We start from the raw sequence: 16,295 nt of genomic DNA, 5'->3' as shown, positions 1-16,295 counted from the left end.
TACATACTGTAAAATGGATTACTTAAGCCTTTGAAACCCTCAAATTGTCATACTTATGTGGGGCTTGTCCAATGGACTACTTTCAAAAGACTTTAAGCGACCACGCCAACTTTGTTCTCGTCTAGGACCTTTAACCCCCGGTCGGGCAAATCCTGGCACCACCCCTAAGTAGGGCAGGACTTGCATTTGTCCTATATAAATGGTAATTTACTACTTCGAGTATAATAAAGAAGTTCTACATCAGTATGCATTTCTAGTTCCATTCCACACTTTAATGCTTAATACTGATGAGTGCATATATTAGAAGTTCAGAGCATATTCTCTCTACTTTCATACTTACATGCGTTAGACGAGAAGACACTGTGCTGGTAGGAGTAACACACTGCAAGGTGTGCACAACTGATCGGGGAGCAACAGAAAGGCCTGCCTAGGCTAGGGCTGTCTACTGTAGGCTAGGACTGTCTACTGTAGGCTAGGGCCTATAGAAAAAAAATGAGATGTTATTACAATATATCAGGCCTAGACTTTACAATAACATTTGCCAAGGTCATATATAGAACTGCTCTGGCATGATTCCAGATAATGTTTAATCATTATAGCTCTGCAATTCCAGCAAAAAAAAAACCGGAGCAATATTCCTCCAGAATCTCCAAGCAAGTCTCACGAAGCTCGCACGTGGGCCTCTCTCTTCCGGCAACAAACAGATAACCTACGTTGACCTAACAATTGATCAATCATGAACAAGAAATTTTTTTTGAGAACCGCAGTACGTATCGTGTAGAATTGTCTCCTGATTTTGTCTAATGGAATCGTATTTCTGGTAGACGATATGGTGATCTTGAGAGTAATTTTTTTGCTTCGTACATTGTCAATGAAAGAGGTGCAAGTGTTTTGGGTGGGTAGGGGGAGGGGGAGAGTAAAAACCTCTTCCTAAACCTATATATGCCACTGCCTATGATTTAGCTTTTTAAGTTGTATTTTTACATGTACTGTTATTTTTTAAGCTTGTGTCTTTATCGAGCCTGTCAACAATACAATTTTCCTTTTTTTGTTTTTGATAAATAAAGTTTTTGTATTTTATTACAATCAAAAGCCTATGCCTACATGCCAAACCTACTTAAACTTAAGGGCTCCTGGTCAACCAAGTATAGTGTGTGGCCACACTGTAACCACTATGGGCTCTAGAAGTAGTGGAATTTGTGAAAAACTATCAACTTACTGGGTGTGTCCGAGGCTCCATTAGCCTATGTGTGACCCCCTAGGGGTTCTGCCTTGCTGAGGGCTACTAGATTGATTTTGCGGGATAAATTCCATCTCAATTGTCTCCTAATTAATTCTAAAAAGAAAAAAAGAAGAATAGATAACCTCCTTGCTTTGGTGCACCTACAAAATGATAATCAGTCTTTCAACTTCAATTTTTAGGATTTTTCTGTTGATAGTAAAACTTACTTACTACTGCTTTGTTTTTCTTTTGCATTTGCACATAATAATAACAGGCAGACTTGTAGCACAAATAAACAAGGTCTCAATGTTTTTCCTTACATAATATAACCTAAACTAAGTGAATACCTATAATAAATAATATTTTAATACATACAGTAACATGACATCATTTAATATTAAACTCTTGAGTATTACATAAAACCATGGCCATCTGCACATTGCATTACTATTGTAATTCCTCAAGTATACAGCCTTCACCCCCCCCCCCCAACTCTTTTCTTTTTGGGGGGGAGGGGAGGGAGGAGATGGGTTTACATCTGGGGAATCCTCTATTCATAAAAATGTTTTTACCAATATAGGGAAATAATGTATTACCATATATATACTCGCGTATAAGACAAGATTTAAAATAGCAAAATACAATTGAAAAACGCGTCTTATAAGCACGACATACACATTATAGACTTTTAAGACTATGTTCGTCTTATGAGCATAACATGTCCGTACATGTGAATTTACTACTGTAATGAAGCTACTAAATGTTAGTACGAATGAACAGTTTTTATTTTGAGGAACATTTAACACTCATAAAATGGTATTATTTAATAGATTAGCCTCGCATTTGTCTCCGTTTTTTTAGCCAGCTAGCTGCAGTATCAGTACCACAAAAAGCAGAAAAATATAGGAACTCCGACCATCAAACAGGGGGTCGTCTTATACGCCCGACATACAAAAATTGTCAAAAAATCTTCTCTAACTTATCAGTCATCTTATACGCCGATCACCTTATATGCGAGTATATGGTATATAATAATTCTTGTGGTACGCCATGTAGATATCAATCAATCAATCAGGGATTTATCAGGCGCACGTATCTATCAACCTTGATATGGAGATGCTCGCGGCGCAGCTGCCTAAAAAATTACGATGCACGTAATTTATGATATGATAGAATTAATATATTATTACTCTTTCCCATGCAAACTTATAAGAATAATATAGGGAGGACATTTAAAAGGCAAATTTTTAACACTGCATGAACAAATCAAAGCTGATCTTACATTTTTTCCTTAAAAGTATTTGTAAAGGTAAATTGAGATTGGTCAAAAACTGAGCTTTTGATTGGGGAAGAACACAACATAAAATCAGAAAATAACCTACAAATTTGAAGCAAGCATCTGAGGTGGGCATATACCCCCAAAAAAACTACAGTATCACATGAATAGGAAGGGCGGGTGCACATACCTGTCTCCAATTGTTCTTTTTGGTTTCCAGTAACCAAATTCTCCATTGAAGACCATTTCTTTCAAATTAACATACGAGTAGAAATCAATAAGATGTTTGAACTTGGAAATCCTGGAACTGCTATGCGCTAATAAATAGATTAAGATATTTTCATATGGTACATTGCATCCTGAAGAAGTTACTGCAAATGCTTGGTGTTGAATAAATTATGTAAAGTATTAGTATAAGTATTAAAACTGCTGTTTTAGTTTTTACTTTATGGTTCAGATTAACACGGCAACTTTAGGGGTCCTAAGCTGGTTTTCCACTGGGTGAATTTATTCGCACAAATCAAAGCGTCGGTTAGCTTCCTGAGCTCTGATTGGTTGCGCATTTTTTTCACTTTGCAAAAACTCCGATAGGAATGTGAATGCGCATGAAGCGACGCTTTCGCTTCGCAAGAACAGATTGGCCTAGTGGAAAGGAGGCTTAAGGTGGAAGAAGCAACTGGTGGGAGGATGCTGCAGGGGTGCAGATGGTGCAATCGCAATCTCCTAAATTGTATTATAAGTCAATCGTGACGCCATCACTGCAACTATTATTGAACTTCCACAGTCCAATAACATTTCATATCGAGTATAAACGGTATATAATAATTCTTGTGGTACACCATGTAGATATCTATGTGGTGTACCGCAAGAATTTATATATTGTTATACTCTTCGCCATGCAAAGATAAGATTGGTTTTCGGCACATGTAAAGTAAATACATCAAAGATAATTAAGATTTATTTTCTATGGTACAATATACAGTATCACAGCAATGTATTAGATCGATGATGATGAATTATACTATACAAAAGTGTCATATGCAGCAATCTAGAGGTACTATTTCCCCGAATTTTATCACCTCAGCCCAAATTATAGTGGGGTAGAGATGGGTGTGGACTCGCGGTTCTGAATGCAAAAGTAAATACATCAAAGCCAATGTTTTTAAGTTGTATTTTCTATAGTACCGTACATCAAACATATTAATTAAATTAAATTAATATACGGTACTATAGAAAATACAACTTAAAAACATTGGCTTTGATGTATATGGTTGTCGGAAATAAATTTGCTTCATTTTGACTATAAAATGGTGATGTGATGATGATGAATTTTACTATATGAAAGTTTCTTGGAAACTAAACATAGCACTTTATAGCAATAGAATACATGTCATGAAAGACGGGCAAGAGTTTTCAACCTCTCAGGTGAGCAATATTGTATCGACAAAATTGGCCAAGTACCAATTGTCAGAGCTTTTTTGCTCAAAACTTGTTCTTTTAGTAGTGTTAATTTCATCTTTAAAATGTGTTCAAATATTTTTAAAAATTTAGTAATCAACATCATTATTAGTTTCTCCATGTTCACAGTTTAGAATTGAGATTTGATTTTAAGCATGTAACAGTAGTTACTATGCCATCAAAGACATTTTTGATGTTTTCTTTTCTTTTGACTGATGTATTTTTGTGATTCTCTTTTAATTTATGTTGACTCAAAAATTGACACACAAAATAAAAAGATTCCAAAAAAGAAGAAAGATGCTCTATTACCTCTTTATTACAGTATTAGTATTCAATGTTTCAACTGCATTCCTGACACTATGGGCGCTATGAGATCAGACTCATCATTTATGTTATCATATGTGGATTTATGTTATCATAGTGGCTTGCTGGCTTTTAATTGGTCCATCTGAAACCAGCGAGTCCCTGCTTGTACTCACTATAGATTTTTCTGTACTTTCATTTGCAGCAGAATTTCTCTGCTTTTTGCATAAAACTCCTGAAATTTATGGTGGTATCATTTTATGGAGGACCAAGAAAAATTGATTAATGCATAATAACAACCACAGACCCTTGTGATAAAACTAACGTGTAAATAAGACATCTCAGAAATTCATCTAATCAATACACACACTTCTGTTATTAAATATATATTGCATTCAACATCGGTAAAGATCATTGACATATAAAGGAGTCTGGAAATGTTGGGGCTGAGGGGGGAGTGAAGGTAAAGTGGGGGGAGTGCTCGATGATTAAGTGAGGGGGAGCTAGCTCACAAAGATAAGGTGATTTTTATCTACTTGAGATAATTGATTTCTTTTGCTTCGAACATTATCAATGGAGGAGGTGCAAGTGTTTAGAGAGGGCGAGTGAAATCTGCCTCCCACCGGCCACCTATATATGCCACTGCCATGATTTAACTTTTTATGTTAGAATTTTACATATGTACTGTTTTTTTTTTTTACCTTTAATTGGGTTTCCTTTTTTTTTAAACAAATAAAGTTTCTCTATTTTATTAAAATCAAAAGGGTAGGCCTACTGGGTTTTGCTTACAGCCTATGGATGTGTGCAAAACCTACTTTAAAACACTTTATGGCTCCTGGGGAGTACTATCAAATCAACCAAGTATAGTGTGCAAGGCTGGGGTTTAGCCAGAAAAACAAATTTCAAGTACTGTACTTGCAGAGCTACGTGCATGCGTTGTGGGCGACTCAGAACCGTCAATTTTCCAGAGGGTATAAATGTTTTGAACATGACGCATGTTGTTAGTGAACTTTTCACAGCCGTAGGCAATGGTTAAGCTTTATATTTTCTGGGAATCCCCACTGAATATTGGTATGAAAACAATATACATTCAATCAATAAAGGTTGTTTTTAAAAAACGTAAATAAGATTTAGCTTTAGTTGAATATATTATTCAATAGATTTGAAGAATATAAAGAATTTGCTAAAGGTAGACCTGGCCCAATTAGGCTAGGCTGAGCTGATTAGGTCAAAAGGTAAAAGTGGCCGTCCTAAACAATTGATGGCCAGCCAAAAGACGGGCGGACGGCTCGCTGGCTAAGCCTATGGTGTAAGGCCACACTGCAACCACAATGGGCTCTAGAAGTAGTGTAATTTGTGGATTACTATAAACTTACCTGGTGTGTCCAAGGCTCACTAGGTTAATGTGTGACCCCCAAGGATTTCTGCCTTGCTGAGGGCTGCTGGGTGGATTTAGTGGCATAAATAAAAAATAGATAAAAGAATAGATGACCTCCTGCTTTGGATTTTTCTCTCGTAGAGCAAAAATTATTAAATGCTGTTTAATATTTAGATTCGCATAATAATAACAAGTAAACCTATAGTGCAAGTAAACAATATGCTTTTCCTATTAAAACTAATGAAAACCTAAACTAAGTGAAAACCCCTCCCTCCCCCCACCCACTTATAATATTATGTAACTGACATATTTATGTCTTTTTATATTTTGATTATATTTGACTTTGTACTTGAGTATGGTTTTTAATTGTACTTTTGATGTTTCCTTCTGTATTTTCTTGTTTGTGTTCCTTTGTACATTTGAACTACAACTACTTGGGCTGCTACTGTACTTATGGGGCTTTTTTTTTAAATAAAGAATAAGAGTTTATCATTGTTAAAAAAAAAACCATTGACTAGGATAAGGATTTCCCATACGAATAGAATACGTAACGGTACTGGGTAAAAGACAACTTGATATCTTGCTTTGAACAAGGCATCCATTAAGTCTTATGAAGATAAGCCTATCCAGTAGTGACATTAAAGGGTCGGGACCAGGACATACCCTCAACAAAGATTGAGATATCTTAAATAGACACAATGTATACACAGGCCTAGTTCTAGAGTCCAGTTAAAATATGTAATAATGTATTTGTGAATTTTCTTTCCTTATAGTTAATCCATGTCAAGTCTGTAAGTAAAAACAACATTTACTTTAATATAAAAAATTGACACTGGATTAACTAAAGGAAAGAAAATTCACAAATAATTTACTGAATCCGGAATGAATTTATTCCCTATGATGTAATATTGCATTGGATGACATATAATCATATTTTTTACTTAAACATTATGTGTCAATATTTATTAATAGTAAAATAAATTAGATTTAACGTAAATATGGAAGAAGCATGAAGAAAGAAGAATAGAAAAAACTCAGAGCAGCTGAAATATTTACCAAAAATAAACAATCCTTTTGATAATATTGCATCACGTTTTTGTGAAAATCTTTTAGGCTCTAATCTTCAGAGGTCGAGGTGCCGGCATCCTTCATGTTTCATATATACATGTGATTTCCAAGATTTCTTTATATGAAAAAAGGTGTAAAGCTTTTAGTAATGCTATAAAGGCCAAGAAAAAAAAAAAAAAAATTAGATGATTCTGAAGAATATGAATTTTGCCTTGAATGATTTAGTAGTAGTGCATATGAACAGGCTGAGAATATGCTAGGAATTGCATTTAAAGATAAAAATGCACCCACGGCAACACCCCCTGGCAGTGTATGACAGTTGCTTTTTGCTTTTGAGTTCGTAAAAGATATAATAATACTAATAAAGATATAACGCCTAATAGCCTAATAATGTATAATGCGAGTGTGCGTATAATAGAATAGTTTTAAGAATATATGAAAAATGTTGCATATATACAAAAGAAACTGTGTGCGATGTTTTATTTAAGATAAAATTGTATAAATAATAATAAAAAATATAATAATAAGCAATATAAGCATTTCTTTCATATTGACATACAAGTAGAAATCATGATTCTTAAACTTGGAAATCCTGGAACCACTATGCGCTATTCAAGGATTAAGACATTTTCATATTATAAATAGCATCCTCAAGAAGTTTGTTGCATAAAAGGCTTTGTGTTCAATAAATTATATTTTGTAAGTTTTTTTGACTGATTTAGTTCAATCCAATTATTTTTCAATAGTAAACTAATATTTTATGTTACTTACGCTAGCTTTCGTCTTGTTGTCAACAAGACTTCATCAGCTGAATGAGTTCAGTTTATTATTCACGACTACTCAGGGGTCCTATATTGGAATAGTCACTTTAGGGAGATCATATAGTTCAAATTTGTTTTCATGTACTTTATTTCAGTTTCTGGTTTTACTGCTTTTTCTTTGTAAGTATTTCAAGCTTTCTAGTCCTTATTTTTGTTGAAAGTAAATTGATCAATGAAACCTGTAAGCTTGTAAAATAACATACTAGAAAGAATCCATAGCTTACCCTTTCAAATGACTATAGCGGCAGTAGTTGACTTTTCAAATTTTTCATCTGTCCACTTAAAGACTAAATGACACTTACCGCTAGCCAACTGTTGCCCATTTGGATCATCACAGGACTGCAGCTCTTCCAATGCTGGTCGTATCTTTCATCATTGATGTTGAATAGCGAGCTTCTAATTAAAAAATAATTAAAATAAAAAAAGTGCACAGTGCCTTTGATCATTGATTTGGAATTGACACTACAGTATATAAATCATTAGCATTACAGTATATTATTATTATTATTATTATTATTATTATTATTATTATTATTATTATCATCAATCTAACCATTAAATTAAACATTTGCTGATCTGTACTGATATGATATGTTAAATAAAATAATAATGATAATAATGATACTGGTAATACTGGTATTAAAAATGATGATTTAAACAAAGCTGATCCAGTATGTAAAAGCGCAGACTCCGAAGGATAATTTATCTCTGTTTTGCCATTATAATATTTTTAGTATTTTAATATAAAGAAAACTACTTTTTTTTTTGCATGGTTTATCATCCATGAATAATAAAATAAAAATTATGAACACACAATATATAAACAAACAATTAATGGAATGCAAGTTGCATGCAAAATACTCTTTTGATTAGAAACCGTGTGCAGTGTTGATCAATATGACTGCATTGCCTTTAATAATAAGTTTAGAATATTTGTCAATTTTGTTTTATTTTAGATATAAAGCACTTTTAATTCCCCGGGTCCACATGCTCGAATGTTGTTTCTGGTGGAAAGAAACCAACTGTCAGATAAAGTGCTTTATTCAAGGACACAAGCGAAATGCACAGCGAGGGATTGAAACCCTAAACTTTAAGAACCAAGATTCCACTCCATTTATTGACAAATATACAAGTACAGTACATGAAATTTGTTTTCATGGGTTGGGAATACACATTTATATAGATATAAATTAAATAATTACCTGAAAGACATAAATACATTGCATAAAATACTTAAATTATATTTAAATTAACAATAAATATAATATATGAGGGATGCCATCCCAAACCCAGCGTTACCGTCGCTGTAATGTATATGTGAGTACTGTACTGTACATACTTTAGTACAGCAAAGCTGTAATACTTTTACTCATAACTTTGGCAAAAGTAAATCAGTTCCAGTAATGAGCCATCATTTTAAAGCTTACGATGTAAAGAATCAGAATATATTCAAAACTCAATTTTCATTTGTTGGTAACTGCTGCTGGTTTTGGGATGGCAAGCTTCATGATGCAGTAATGAAGATCTGAGTTGTACTCTGAGGAGGTAAATGAGAAAAGCTGTTATATATGGAGGTCAAATGTTGAATTTGAGGGGTTCCCCACCTGTCACCATGTATTGCATGGCTGTGGAGAGAATCTTCACAGGCCACACATCCTGCACTCACACAATTATTGATACAGGCCTTGTCTGACAAACCAGTATTCAACAAATTTAAAAGAAAATGAAAATGAATGATAAATTTTGGGAATTTAATAATTCTGTTTATGAAAGAAAAAAAAATAATATAATACAATTATAAAAAAAAAAAAAATTAAAATAAGAATTATTAATAGTAATTTCAAAATAATATCATTTAATGCTCATTTCAAAATAAGATCTACTTTTGGGGTTTTGTCTACAGCCTGGCTGGGTGCGAAACCAACTATCAAGTCAATAAAGTTTTATCAGTGGAATACTGTGTAGGCCACATTGCAACCACAATGGGCTGTGCAAGTAGTGTAATTTGTGGATTACTATCAACTTACCGGGTGTGTCCGTGGTTTCATCACTAAGCCTGTGACCCACTAGGGCTTCTGTCTTGTTGAAGGCTACCAGGAGGATTTGGTGGCATAAAATCTGCCTCAATTGTCTCCTTCATAGCAATTCTTAACAGAAGAAAACAAAGACTTACATGTAATTGATAATGAATCTTTTGACTTCAATTTTTGAGGATTTTTATATCAAAGTAAAAACTACTATTGCTACAGGTATGTTTTTTTGGATTTGCATATATAGTAATATTAACAGGCAGACCTATATAATGCAAATAAACAAAGTCTCCATGCTTTTCCCATTAAAAATAATGAAAACCTTACTTTATAAGGAAGGGCATTTAAAAGGCAAATTTTCAACACAGCATCATCAAATCAATGCCAAACTGAGACAAAATTGAAACCACCAACTTGTTGGACAGCACCACCGTTCATTTCATAATCATGAAATCTTAGCAACTATAAATTGTTCACAGCAAATAGGGCCAAAATAAACTCTACAATTACTATCATTAATATTAAATAATGAGTGGAGTTGAAGCTTTGCGGGTAAGATCATGCCTTTGTTTGACATGTCTCCGGCCTTGGGCCTAAAACAATTAATAACATAAAATAAAAATATGCACGCTTGCTAAGGTACCCTACAAACACCAAAAATTTATCATTTACCAATAATTGCATATTAGTTTTGAGTATTATGCCATAATTTATTCAACATAAAAGTATTGTTTATATTGCTTTTGTAGTAGAACAATTTTAGGCAATTTGTTACTTAGTTAAAGTTTTTTAAAGATAAAATTGACTTTGTCCTGATCAGGATTTTTGTGGTATCCTCCTTTGCATTTTCTAATTTGGAGCATTTGTTTTCTCAAGGAATTGCGTAGTACGCAGCAAACAATAAAGAAGTTGATGACAGTTTGGTATGAAGGAACACCTTGCCAGTCAAGCCATAGGTGATAAGGTTTTCAAAAAAAAACATTGTCTCCATCAGGATTCGAACCCTAGACCCTCTATAAACTATTAGAATATTTGTCAATTTTGTTTTATTTTAGATATAAAGCACTTTTAATTCCCCGGGTCCACATGCTCGAATGTTGTTTCTGGTGGAAAGAAACCAACTGTCAGATAAAGTGCTTTATTCAAGGACACAAGCGAAATGCACAGCGAGGGATTGAAACCCTAACTTTAAGAACCAAGATTCCATTCCATTTATTGACAAATATACAATTACAGTACATGAAATTTGTTTTCATGGGTTGGGAATACACATTATATAGATATAAATTAAATAATTACCTGAAAGACATAAATACAGTGCATAAAATACTTAAATTATATTTAAATTAACAATAAATAGAATATATGAGGGATGCCATCCCAAACCCAGCGTTACCGTCGCTGTATGTTAAACTGAGTAATAACAATGTATATGTCAGTACTCTACTGTACATACTTTAGTACAGCAAAGCTGTAATACTTTTACTCATAACTTTGGCAAAAGTAAATCAGTTGCAGTAATGAGCCATCATTTTAAAGCTTACGATGTAAAGAATCAGAATATATTCAAAACTCAATTTTCATTTGTTGGTTACTGCTGCTGGTTTTGGGATGGCAAGCTTCACGATACAGTAATGAAGATCTGAGTTGTACTCTGAGGAGGTAAATGAGAAAAGCTGTTATATATGGAGGTCAAATGTTGAATTTGAGGGGTTCCACACCTGTCACCATGCATTGCATGGCTGTGGAGAGAATCTTTACATAGGCCACACATCCTGCACTCACACAATTATTGCTACAGGCCTTGTCTGACAAACCGGTATTCAACAAATTAAAAAAAAAATGAAAATGAATGATAAATTTTGGGAATTGATTAATTCTGTTAATGAAAAAAAAATAATAATATAATACAATTATAAAAAAAAAAAATGAAAATAAGAATTATTAATAGTAATTTCAAAATAATATCATTTAATGCTCATTTCAAAATAAGATCTACTTTTGGGGTTTTGTCTACAGCCTGGCTGGGTGCGAAACCAACTATCAAGTCAATCAAGTTTTATCAGTGGAATACTGTGTAAGGCCACATTGCAACCACAATGGGCTGTAGAAGTACTGTAGTGCAATTTGTGGATTACTATCAACTACCGGGTGTGTCTGTGGTTTCATCACTAAGCCTGTGACCTACTAGGGCTTCTGTATTGTTTATATTACTTTTGTACTTTGCATTTTCTAATTTGGAGCATTTATTTTCTCAAGGTATTGCGTAATATGCAGCAAACAATAAAGAAGTTGATGACAGTTTGGTATGAAGGAACACTTTGCCAGTCAAGCCATAGGTGATAAGGTTTTCAAAAAAAAAAAAAACATTGTCTCTATCAGGATTCGAACCCTAGACCCTCTATGAAATATGTGGATGCTCTATAAAATTACCATTTAAAATGTACACTAGCCCCCTCCCCCAGCCTACCCCACCCTCTCCCCAACTCCACCCCCAAAAACATAAAAAGATAAAAGATGCTCTATTTACCTCTTTACTGTTACTATTCAATGTTTCAACTGCATTCCTGACACTATCATAGAGGGCGCTATTGAGATCAGACTCATCATTCATGCTATCATATGTGGACTGCGCACTCTACTCAAATTGCTGGCTTTTAATTGGTTCATCTGAAACCAGCGAGTCCCTGCTTCTACTCACTATAGATTCCACTGTACATTCACTTGCAAAAGAATTTCTCTGACTTTCGAAGAAAACTTCTGAAACTGATGGCAGTACATTTTGCTGGAAGGAATATAAAAGGAAAAATTGATTTATGAATAATATAACTAACATGTAAACAGTGGGGGGGGGGGCTATACAGGGTCAAAAAAAGGGTGATATATTTCAAATACCAAATGTACAGGCCTTACATGAAGCGGCTTATTATTTTCCTGAACATTTTGGCTATACAGGGTAAAAAAAAGGGTGATATTTCAAATACCAAATGTACAGGCCTTACATGAAGCGGCTTATTTTCCTGAACATTTTGGCTATACAAGGTAAAAAAATGGGTGATATTTCAAATACCAAATGTACAGGCCTTACATGAAGCGGCTTATTTTCCTGAACATTTTGGCTATACAGGGTAAAAAAAAGGGTGATATTTCAAATACCAAATGTACAGGCCTTACATGAAGCGGCTTATTGTCCTGAACATTTTGGTATACAGGATAAAAAAAATTGTAATATTTCAAATACCAAATGTAAATAATATAACTAACATGTAAACAGTGGGGGGGGGGGGCTATACAGGGTCAAAAAAAGGGTGATATTATTCAAATACCAAATGTACAGGCCTTACATGAAGCGGCTTCTTGTCCTGAACATTTTGGCACCTTTTTAAAGAAATCTGGTTGAAAAATGGCCAACAAACAAAATTGAGGGATGAGGGGGAAAAAATTACCCCCATCAGCTGTGGAAATACATGAAAAAGGTCGTAAATTTTTTATCTGAAGTCATATTTTAGTGATATAGTGTCTACATATATATATATATATATAAATATATATATAAATATATATATAAATATATATATATATGTTTTTGAGATGTATATGTATATATATATATATATCTATATATATGTGTGTGTGTATTTGAGGTCAAGAAACTGAATAGTGGTGTCAGAAATACTTAAAAATGTAAATATAGTGGTTAAATTTTACGATTTTTTTTTTTTTGGGAGCGTTACGGTAGGAGTACAAGTTACGTATTGTACGAAAAAAATATGCACAGTTAATTTTTTTTTTCCATCAATAATCATTTTAGCAATATCTATTTCCATTCTTCTTGTACTTTTTAAATCATAAAAGATTTTAATGAGCATCGTAGTGCTATATGTATCTTAGTTTTGATAACGTCTAATGGTGCGTACAGTATCAACAACCATTAGACATGCTGTGTAGAGTACAATCATTTTGCAACACACAGAAGGTTCATCAATAAGAACAATTTCAGGGGTATTTGCTTATCTACTGAACATCAAGGGTAACCCTCCCACCCAGTCTGTGCACTAATGGTGTCCTTCAGGTGGTGATTGGTTAGTCCAGCAAGAGACCAACCTCAGTATTTTCCAAACAAGCGCATTCTTTACCATGCACATTGGACAGGGTGTAAACAACTCTTCTGAGAGGCATATTTCAGTCCTCTAGCTGAAACGCAAGGAGAGCAGCAGAGCGGATTATACAAATACGTTACATAAACACTTACAATCAATTTGTCTCCATATTTCTGCACACAGAGTGGCTATCATCACTAGTTTAGCTGATACTTGCATCTACAAATCTACACAAAATTCTACAAAAAAAGTTATTAAATCCAGGGATCTCAGCGAGCAAGTTGTGTAGTATTTGTTAATCATTATATAATAAAAATATATATAATTTTCTAATTGTTTCATTGAGTGGATATAGCCTATAGAAAAGCAAATGCCCCTGAAATTAGTGTTATTGATAAAACTTCCATGTGTTGCAACAATAATGGTTACACAGTATAGCATGTCTATAGTAGTCAATATTGTAGGCCTATACATTATCAGTCATCCAAAGTAAGATACACATAAGCTTAATGCTTGTTAAAATGCTTTGTAAATTTAATATAAAGCTGGTGGAGGTCATTGCTATGCTACAATGATTAATGACAGAAAAAAAATTACATAGTATGGTACCTATTTTTTATCCTAGAGTGCGTATCTTGTATAAGCATAACATTTAAAAATCCCCACTATAATTAAATTTTTAAGCTATTTCTGACACCACTAATCAATTCCTTGGCCTCAAAACATATTATAGACACTATTATATTACCAAAATGTGACTTCAGATAAAAATTTGAGACCTTTTTCACGTATTTTAACCATCGAAAGTGTCATTTCCCTACCTCCCCCCACCCCTTGCCTCAATTTCGTTTTTTGGCCGGCACTCTCCCATTTTTTAACCGATTTTCTTAAAAAAGGTGTCAAAATGTTCAAGACAATAAGCCACTTCATTTAAGATCTGTTCATTTGCTATGTGAAATATCACACTTTTATAGTCCACCACAAATTTAAGTACAGTAATACATCTCGGTCATATTTAAATAAATTTTAAATGTTGTTATTAAATTTGTATTTTATTTAAAATCGGTACATTTCTCCTGATCAGTGGCATATCTAGGAGTCTGGAAATAGGGGGTGGGGGGAGGGGTTGCTGCTGTCTCTTATACACATCTAGATGTGTATAAGAGTGCTCGACCATTAAGTGAGGAGGTGCTAGCTCACAATAATTAGGAGACATGAGGTGATCTTTATATACCTTGAGCTTGACTTTTTTTGCTTCAAACATTTTTAATAGTGTGACACCCTTCTCCACACACCCCTAGATACATACGCCACTGCCTGTGATTAAAATCAAAAGGTTTTTCATCTACAGCAGGTGCTGTGTGTAAAACCTCCTTAAAACACTTCTTAGCTATTAGTGCTGCTGGGAGTACTAAGTGAACCAAGTCAGTGGTAGTGTGTAAAGGCCACATTGCAACCACAGTGGGCTGTGCAAGTAGTGCAATTTGTGGATTACTATCAACTTACCGGGTGTGTTTGTGGCTCTATACTGCTAAGCCTGTGTCTGACCCCTTTGGGGCTTCTGCCTAGCTGAGGGCTATGAGGAGGATTTTTGTGGCATAAAATCTGTCTCAACTGTCTTCTTCATAGTAATTCTTAGAAGAAAAATATACAGATACAAGAATGGACGACCTCCTTACTTATGGTGAACCGACATGTAAATAACAATCAATCTTTCTACTTTTGACAATTTTTCAGTGAATCTCGGCTATGTTTTAAGGATTTCACATAACAACAACACAGGTAGACACATAGTGGAAAATAAGTCTATGCCTTTCCATTAAAGGTAAAGAAAACCTAAATTAGGTGGATTACATATTTGTTAAACAAATTATATGTAACTTGACATAATTTATCATCACTGTTAAAAAATCCCAAGGCTACATTTACATAAAACCATACTGTTCCCGCTGCACCAAACAACATATAAAACTATTGTTTTAATATTTGTGCTGATTTCATATTATAAAATTATTTGTATGTGCATTGCACTGCAAATTGTTGCTATAAATTAGTTCTAATTCCACTTAGCTGATTCCTTATGTCAATAAAAATAAAATTATACAGAATATATGTCATGGTTGTATGAAAACATGCCAAAAACTCCTATTAAGGGGACAATTTTGGTTTTTGGTTTGTGTCTCCTGAAGTGATACCAATATTAAGGGGACACCCCTATTAAGGGGACACTTTTTCTAGTCCCGATGGTGTCCCCTTAACAGGGGTTCTACTTTAATAAGTTGCCAAAAAAATCTGGATAAATCTGCACACTGCATTAGAGAAAAAATTATTAAGTTGCCATGGTCTGAATCTATTTTGACTGCAGTACAGTATATTTCAACCACAGTACAGTATATTTCAACCACAGTACAGTATACAGTATTTCAACCACACATGAAAACCACAGGAAGTGCTATTTCTGTTGAATTACTAATTTTTATATAGACATACAGTAGTACAGATTACCAATATTGACACTACAATTTACAGTTTTGTTTAATTTTTTACACCATACAGAAATACATTAAGGTGGCACACACTGCACTGATAGTCATCGGCCAGCGTGAGGAGGTGCCTCAAATAAATGTGTTTTTTTTTTA

The 16,295-nt window shown here is 33.9% G+C and overlaps 1 long non-coding RNA gene across 3 annotated transcripts; it reads right to left on the bottom strand.

Annotated features, from left to right (window-relative positions):
• Positions 1-305: 305 nt before the first annotated feature.
• Positions 306-12,337, bottom strand: LOC117104513. 3 transcript variants are annotated; one of them, XR_004444766.1, is made up of 7 exons: positions 12,087-12,337; positions 9,554-9,673; positions 7,751-7,922; positions 6,694-6,820; positions 2,689-2,746; positions 1,220-1,336; positions 306-479 (listed from the first exon to the last, which is right to left on the bottom strand). It is a non-coding gene; the product is annotated as an uncharacterized LOC117104513 (long non-coding RNA). The 3 variants fall into 3 exon arrangements; XR_004444767.1 differs by having other exon boundaries at positions 7,829-7,922; XR_004444768.1 differs by lacking the exons at positions 306-479; positions 1,220-1,336; positions 2,689-2,746; positions 6,694-6,820; positions 7,751-7,922 and adding an exon at positions 9,005-9,063.
• Positions 12,338-16,295: the final 3,958 nt, after the last annotated feature.

This window comes from Anneissia japonica, unplaced genomic scaffold (genome assembly GCF_011630105.1).
Source record: "Anneissia japonica isolate Jap-2015-1 unplaced genomic scaffold, ASM1163010v1 scaffold287600_len331809_cov165, whole genome shotgun sequence".
NCBI lineage: Eukaryota > Metazoa > Echinodermata > Crinoidea > Comatulida > Comatulidae > Anneissia > Anneissia japonica.
The sequence above is the reverse complement of the archived record's forward strand: the minus strand, read 5'-3'. Positions and strand labels throughout refer to the sequence as shown.